This window comes from Tachysurus fulvidraco, chromosome 23 (assembly GCF_022655615.1).
Source record: "Tachysurus fulvidraco isolate hzauxx_2018 chromosome 23, HZAU_PFXX_2.0, whole genome shotgun sequence".
Lineage (NCBI taxonomy): Eukaryota > Metazoa > Chordata > Actinopteri > Siluriformes > Bagridae > Tachysurus > Tachysurus fulvidraco.
Window position 1 is genome coordinate 9,991,938 of NC_062540.1, and position 8,038 is coordinate 9,999,975.

An 8,038-nucleotide genomic window follows, 5' to 3' on the forward strand; every position below is an offset into this window, starting at 1 on the left:
TACATTCTTCATTGACATGGATAATTAAATAAGTACTGCTTGTTTCTACCTTGATGGTGGTGGTCTCATTCCGTCCAAAACATTTCCTCCCAGACTTTACTGTTATTGCCTCTTCTACGATGGTAATGCATCCTCAATGTGGATTATGAATGAAAGTAATCCTGCAATGCCTCGTAGTAGGTAATCCTTGCTGTAATCAATAAACAGCCCACAATTTTCACCTGTCTGCTGGATTCTCTTTTATTTTTCTCAGTGGGCATTGCTAGTAATCTCTTTAATCCTTCTCCTCTTATAAACAGAGAGCAGACATCCAGCCAGTATTGACCTTGAGAACAGAGCCAACATATTGACATGAGTGTGACAATACTCACCAAAATTGAACATACCTCAATCACCTAAGATATCTGATGTGACCAGTTTATAAAAAAAAAAAAAAAAAAAAAAAAAAAACAACTGTTATTAGTTAGTTCCATATACCTGTAAACAGTTTGTTCTGGTCTACATATTTAGACAAGTAACATTCAGCTAGTGCAACTATTATAACAGTCTGATAAATTACACTGTTGATTTCACTCCAATTATTTGTTTTACCTACTAAAAATTCTAATTCATGCAATAGTTAGCTACCCTGAAGGGCTTGGAGGAGGCATCGGCCGGAGAAAATAGTTAATGGTTATATATTCTATTAATGTTCAATTAATGGATAGATATTGTCACTGTGAGATTAGTGAGGCCACAGTAAAGACATGGAGGCTTACTAGACTGTTACACTAGAGTGCAAGAATTCTTTGCAGGGCTTGCAGGCAGTTAGATGACTTATAAAATGGACAATTCCCTAGCATGGAAAACATCTATGATGATATCTCTTTTCTTGGATACAGGTTTACATCAGAGTTTATGTAGTCAATATCGAACAGGTAAACAGGACTAGAACCAAAAACAAAGGCACACTGCAAAACAAGCAAAAGCATATGGAACAAAAGCAAATAGTGTTAATACTTATCCATTAAAAAAATATGCATAAGCCATTAATACTGAATTATGAGGCTCTTTGTAACCTTTTTCTCTAACTTGGCAGGTCACAAGTTTTGATTAATTTTAAACACCTAATAACATAATTGTTGACATGGTGACATTTGTACAATGTGTCGGGTGTCATGCTTTGTTACGGTCAATATAACTAACTTTTCTGCTGTAGGAAAGTCTTTGCATTTTTTAACTTCAAAAGAGGGGGAAAAGAGAGGATGCTTATGAAACAACAAACAACAAAGTGATGTGAAGTGTTTAAGGACATATCCACATAATTAACACAACTATAGCTGCAGTATATAATTGTAGCACCCCAGTGGGGTTGAAAGCAGAGGCTGGTGTAATAATGAACTGTAGTTTTAAGGTTCTTTCCCACTTGGTTTTCAGTAAGGTCTTCTAAAATAACTCAAAATAATCTCAACTAAATTCAAAAGTATTTCACACTTGCACACAATTCAATACCTGCTTAACAGGTTGCTGTCAGTGAAATCAGTTTGCCCCAATGCCACTATGTTTCTCAGCTCAACGTTGCACCCCTCACTTCAAGACAAATAAGGTAAATATAGAGCACAATTCCTTACATACAGTACAAATGTGTACTCACTCATTAAATCACCTTCTCTCCTTTTTTAACCTTACTAAAAACAAGTCTTCACTGCAACAATGAGTCTGAAACAATTATGTATGATAAAGAATTAACAAATATAGTTTAAAATGAAGGGTTGCTAGGAAAAGCACCTTCTCTCCAAAAATAATATTGAATCTTAGTTAGCAAAACAAAAAATTGCATCTGACGACATCTGCCCAGCCGCTCAAAGTCAAAGTCCACATCACAATTCAACTGAGATGCTGTGGTTGGATCTTAAAAGAGCTGTGCATAAACAAATTCCCTCAAGCATCAATAAACTGAAGCAATGTAAAGAAGAGTGCACTGATATTTTTCCAAAAGTATGTGAGAGAATAAAAAAATCCAACATTAAATGTGTACGTCAAGATGCTATTGTTTTACTGACCTATGAGAAAAGCTGAATGGAAATTTCTTGACACATCCCATGCTATATATGGTGATATGGTACTATGAGAAACAAACCTGGCTCATTCTTAACACATGAATTGGTGTGCACATGCAACAGAATTTGCTGAATGTGTAGAACAGTGTGTATTAGTCTGGAAATTAAGAACACTAATGTGCAAAATAAATCTATCAGTGGTTTTAAAGGCTATGTGAGTTTTTAATCAATTTACTAAAATAAATAATAAATTAAAACAGTTTAGTGTTAGAGTCACTCATTAACAGTCTAGAACAGTACACAAGGATGCAATTCCACAGTAGTTTGTTTAGCAGTGGAACACTGTAAAAAACGATTGTAAGGCTAAGTAAATAAAACAAAACAAAAAATTCATTTTTTGCAAATAATAATTTTGTTAAAGTGGAAACTGTAGAATACTAAGTAATATCTATATATGTACTGTGGGAAAATAATTTTAAGTCATTGTTTTATTCATTCATTTGTCCCATTGTTTAAGGTGGCAATGGGTTTCAAGGTCTGAGTCAAGAAGGAATGCCAAGCATTAGAGGTGAACTCATTTCTATGATAATGAAGGGGCCTGAGTAAGACTGTTATGTTAATGGGTAGGGGGCTGTTGCATCCTTTCATGCTTTGATTGTCACCTGAGTGTTTTGTCACTATCTGATGGGACTGCCACCTTAAAAGTGTATAATTACAATATATTACAACTTCAAGTCAGACTTGATGACTGCAGCACCCGTGCCAGTACGCTCTGACTTGCAGACTTGTTTCATCGTGTACCTACAATAAAGACTACTGCACAAGGATATCCAAGTCTCCTGGTCTTCTCTGGAAAAAGTTTACAACAGTACTTAATTTAGACCTTCAAACATTAAACATCCAACAGTCACGTAAATTTTACTTAAGATTCCTTTACAAAGTTAAACGAATTAAAAGAATACTTATGCTCCTTTAAAAAATCAAGTAGAATTTAAGATGACTCTAGGTAATCTTTGCATGCATGATGGTCTTTGAAAACCAAGCTGCACACTTGAAATGTTTTGTTATCTGGATGTTCATAGGCATTATTCCGTCTTGTTTACTCAACTTTGTTTAAACATTGTCACATTGTGAGAAAATGTAGAGCCTGAAACATGCAGAATGATTGCTGCTGTTACCATTTACATTTGTTAAAGAAACCTTTTTTTTTTTATGTTTAAACTATGTAAAAAAAAGAGCACAGGATTTCTTTGCAACAGCAGTCTGTTAATATCAGCTTAGGTGAAGATTCTGTCCAGTCTTTGCATTAGAATGGCTTGAATAAGCAAAAGTTGTATAATCAAAAATGTCATTGCACTTGACATTTGTACGAGCTTGTTTGAGCTGTTTAAATTTTTAATCTTATTTTTAAGCATTGATCTGTAAGGGCATGTTTATTCCTTAAAATTAAGCTCTTAATAAATAACTCTTGATTGCACATTTATCGTCACAGTGCTATTTTGTCATATTGTGACTCATCACTGTGACTCATTTTACTTTACTTAAAATAATGAACAACACTGATTAAAACATGTAAAATTTAATTAAAAGAGAAAATAGAGTTTACTTAATTATATCAAATTACATCAGATCAGTAAGTAAATACTACTCAATTTAACAAGCCATGTTATGTTTACTTTTTCACTTTGTAAATTTTACTCAACTTCCTTAAGTAAAACCTTGCAAAAGAAAAATTAAGTAAATGTTGCTTATTATTTTTTTCTGTGGGGATAGACAAGGGCATTTTATTTCAATTTTATTGCTGAGTTCCAAGGCTAGTGCAGCATGTCAGGTTAGTAATTAAACAAGATACCATAGACACTTAATCTACATATGCCGTTTGAATCCAACTCCCAGTAGCATTTAAAAATAGGTTAGTTACACATTAAACCTGTCTTTGTAGTTAGAACAATATTTCTATTTGTTGTAAAACATTATCCCATAAGCCTTTTTAATGGGCTGGAAACCTCGATATACATGCTAGTTTACGACTACTTTATAATTGAGTCTATAACATCACATCATGCCATATTTTATTCCTTACATATTCAGTAACATTGCATAAAGGAAGAAGAATCTGTGCTGTAATGAATGTCCTTCAGTTAATGATTTGGGTGCATTCTGAGAATAAACATATCACAGATGTCTGCTAAATGTTATTTTATACATTAAACAGATATCAGCAAATGTTACTCTATTTTGTGGCATTAGTGTTAAGCACATTATCACTGCCTACTTTTCTTGTCTGGGCAATGCAATGAGTGATATTTTATTTTTGTCAATAAGCTTGTTAATATTGTTTAGCAGGTGCAAGTTGATAAACTAACTGCCTGTCAGACTGAGTGATGTCATTATTGTCAAAGAGATTGTGTTATAGGATCTGTGATTGGACAGATCTTATAAACAAAATGAGTGTGAGAATATATATTTTTTTTCAAGAGTGCGAGAATTTTAAATAAAAAAAATCTAAATATATATATAGAATTATATAGATAGATAGATAGATAGATAGATAGATAGATAGATAGATAGATAGATAGATAGATAGATAGATAGATAGATAGATAGATAGATAGATAGATGAATTAATTACAGTACATGTTGTAGCACTCTTGTCTCATAATTAGATCTTGTCTCAGAGCTGTCAATAGGAAACCAGGACAATCCCAAAAGACTTGAGACTTTGTCCCAAAAATATGATTACTGTTTTGCATTCTTATTAGTAACAGTGGGATTTCCTTTTATCTTTACTTTATCTAGTTGACTCACACGAATATGCAAACGAATATCTGACAGTTTTTGGGTCTAGTTTTATAGTGGCATTGAGCTGGATTTCAAAACACCCAATTCTCTATTCACAACATGAAACGGTTATCTAAAGACTTTCAGTAAGCCCCTGTTATGCTGCTGACACTTGCTAATAGAAGCACTTGCTCCTCAGGGAGAGACAGATTACTGGACCCTGTTTCCCTGGCTACCTCTGGCTGACAAATGCTTTGTGTCATCTCTCATATGATTTACAGTATATTTCAGCCATAAGCCATGAATCACATTCATCTGCTTACAGCCTCAGACAGTACTTTACACTCTTGACTCAGTGCATGCTAAACCACATGTGTACTTACGAAGTTCACGGCTGATGTACTTTTGCCAGTGTGAAATACTGTACATCTCCTTCATCTCCTTTATGTTCCTATGTCATGTGTAGGAGGTGCCATGAATAAAGGCCATTTTCACTGAGCACATCTATGCCTACCAGGCTACATTTGGCCTCCATCTAGATCTTTACTGCAAAATTTCACTTTATTTAACTGATAACCAAATTGGCTAATGATACTGAAATTTCATTTATATATGTCAGTCATGAGTGCCCCTTCCCCACAAAGTTAATCTGATGGCTGCCAATGCAAGACATAGTTTTCAAGAACTGTGTGAAAGTTTTGCCTACCAGGATGATCAGCATAAAGTAGTAAATGAAGTTAGTCTTTCTGACAACTGATAGTCAGTCTGTTAGCCAGTTTGTTGAAAGAAGGCCCTAATGGTTTTTCATTTCAAACCAAGGTTTATAAGAATACTAGCTTGAAAAGATTCGAATAAATAAACAGAAAGACATAACAATCATTTGCATTCTCCACCATGCAGCTGTAGCTGTTTTCATATCAGCTTATTTTCACCTGTTGTGTATAACTAATAACAAAGCGAAAAACCAGAGAGCAAAATAAACAGACCAGGTGTGATTCATCCAGCACACTTGTCTCCTGTGTGGCAATCAACAAATGTTCCATAACAGCTCTTGCAATTTCTATCATGCTCTCTGTTGTATACCTACTGTCGAATGTGATGGCAGTAGCTGACCTTGACTCACTTCCACTGCTGTGGCTCCTTTTACCCTCCATATCTGCCTAATCTATCCTGTAGCTAGGCAATGTTAACTTACACCAATAAATCAAGTAAGTATTAGCAGATACCTAACTGCAAAATGAAAAAATCTAAATCAAAGGGATAATGCCATTAGGTATAAGTTCATATATATTATATTATATATTATTAGTGCAATGGCAAGCTTCTGAAATGCTATAGGTCTGCTATCAGACCACCATAATTATGATTTTTCAGTTTTCTGTCAAGCCCTGAATGTGATAAAAGGTTCATATTTATCTGATTTATCTCATTTTATAGCTCAGTTGTAGGTCCAGCAGATGGACAGGTCCTGATCTATCTACAGTAGGAATGGGGTAGGACATGTGTTCGTCAGACTGCAATTTCTGCGTTCTGTACACTGGGCAGGTCATAACTATCTGGACAGGGGTGAGGTGTAAATAATGATTTTGTTTTCTCACTCTTGGTCTTCAGTGTCAGTTTGGATTTGTTCATCGTCACTCACTCTCTCTTCATACATGAAAATATCTGCTTTTCCTGTTTTGTTTAAACAAACTTAATTACAAAACCCATTATTATTTTAAAAGCTTTCTAGTAAATCATCATAATGTTTGAATGACCAGATAGACTATTATGGTTGCTAAAGACATTCCTTTATGAAACTCTTGGTAAAATAAAGTAGGTGTGAGTATATTATCTTTCAAACTGTCAGATGCTTTTCAAGAATTGTGCCAAAAGAGTTTACATAGTACACCACTATAATACTTGATCACATAGATGGTATGGTATATGCTTGACATTGATTATTATCTTTAATGGATTCAGAACATACATGTAGCTATGGTATACACATAACAAATTAAACCTTAATTTGACAGATAGTCATCGAACAACATTTGTTAAAAGGCCCCCTGGTGGTTGTCAAACTATTCACATCACATATTAGATAGAGCCAGCTCCATGTATGAATAAGATACTAACAAATGATAAAGCTCATATGCTAGTGTAAATTAGAGTTGGAACAGTTTAACACCTTCTTTTTAAGTTTTTATACAAATTTCCCAACTACTGAAATTTTGCTTTCAGTTTTTTCCAATTTCTGCCATTTTTTCTTTCTTCCTACCTGCTACCTACCTGCTACCTACCTGCTACCTACCTGCTACCAGCGAGCAAACCTAGCGAGCAAACCTAGCGAGCAAACCTAGCGAGCAAACCTAGCGAGCAAACCTAGCGAGCTAACCTAGCGAGCTGTATCACAATACAAATACAACAAGAGAAAGTTTTGTTGTCATCTCCTGTTGTGTTAAAAATAACACAAATTAATTGTTTTTAAGTGGGATTGTGTGCTATTACCTCAGAGGGAAAAGAAAAAAAGATAAAAAGTGAAAAAAAGACAAAGTGAAACTAAAAGCTGTTGAGTATAATTCAAGTAATTTCACTTAAATAAATCCAACTGCTATTTGTAACCGAGCAATCATAAGCATTGTATAATCACATAGTTGTGATTATGTTTTTCTTTATCATACACTTGTAGGCAGATCCATCAATACTAGTCAGAAAAACAAATAAGTTTAAAAGTATAATGTTATTGCTACACTTAAATTATAATAATTTCAAACTTCATTTTTCTTAAAAGTCTGTTTCTAAATTAATCTCTAAACATGTGCCAAGAAGTAAACATGATTGTATAACCTCTAGAAATTCCAAACCTTTGTTGCTATAATGCTCCCTCTTCTGAGACACATGGATAAAGAAAACAGCTCTGAGTGCCTTGTTCAAAGGGCTTCAACTATAATTACTGCTACCTTTCTTCCAGCTTTTTCAGGTTCTCCAGGGAGTCCAAGCCCCATGTGTGCTACTCTCAGCCAAAGACCAAGAAATTTACACTATATAAATTAAGCACATATCTGGACTGAAGAACTGTCATAAACCAGAACTGCTGTGCTGGAAAAATCCAAAACGATTGAAAACAGCATGTAACAGCAGCACAATGTATTAAATCATTCAGATACCAGTCAAGAACTTGAGTTAATGTTTAATGATTGGTAATGTTTTTAGTATTTCAAAGTCTTGTTAAAGGT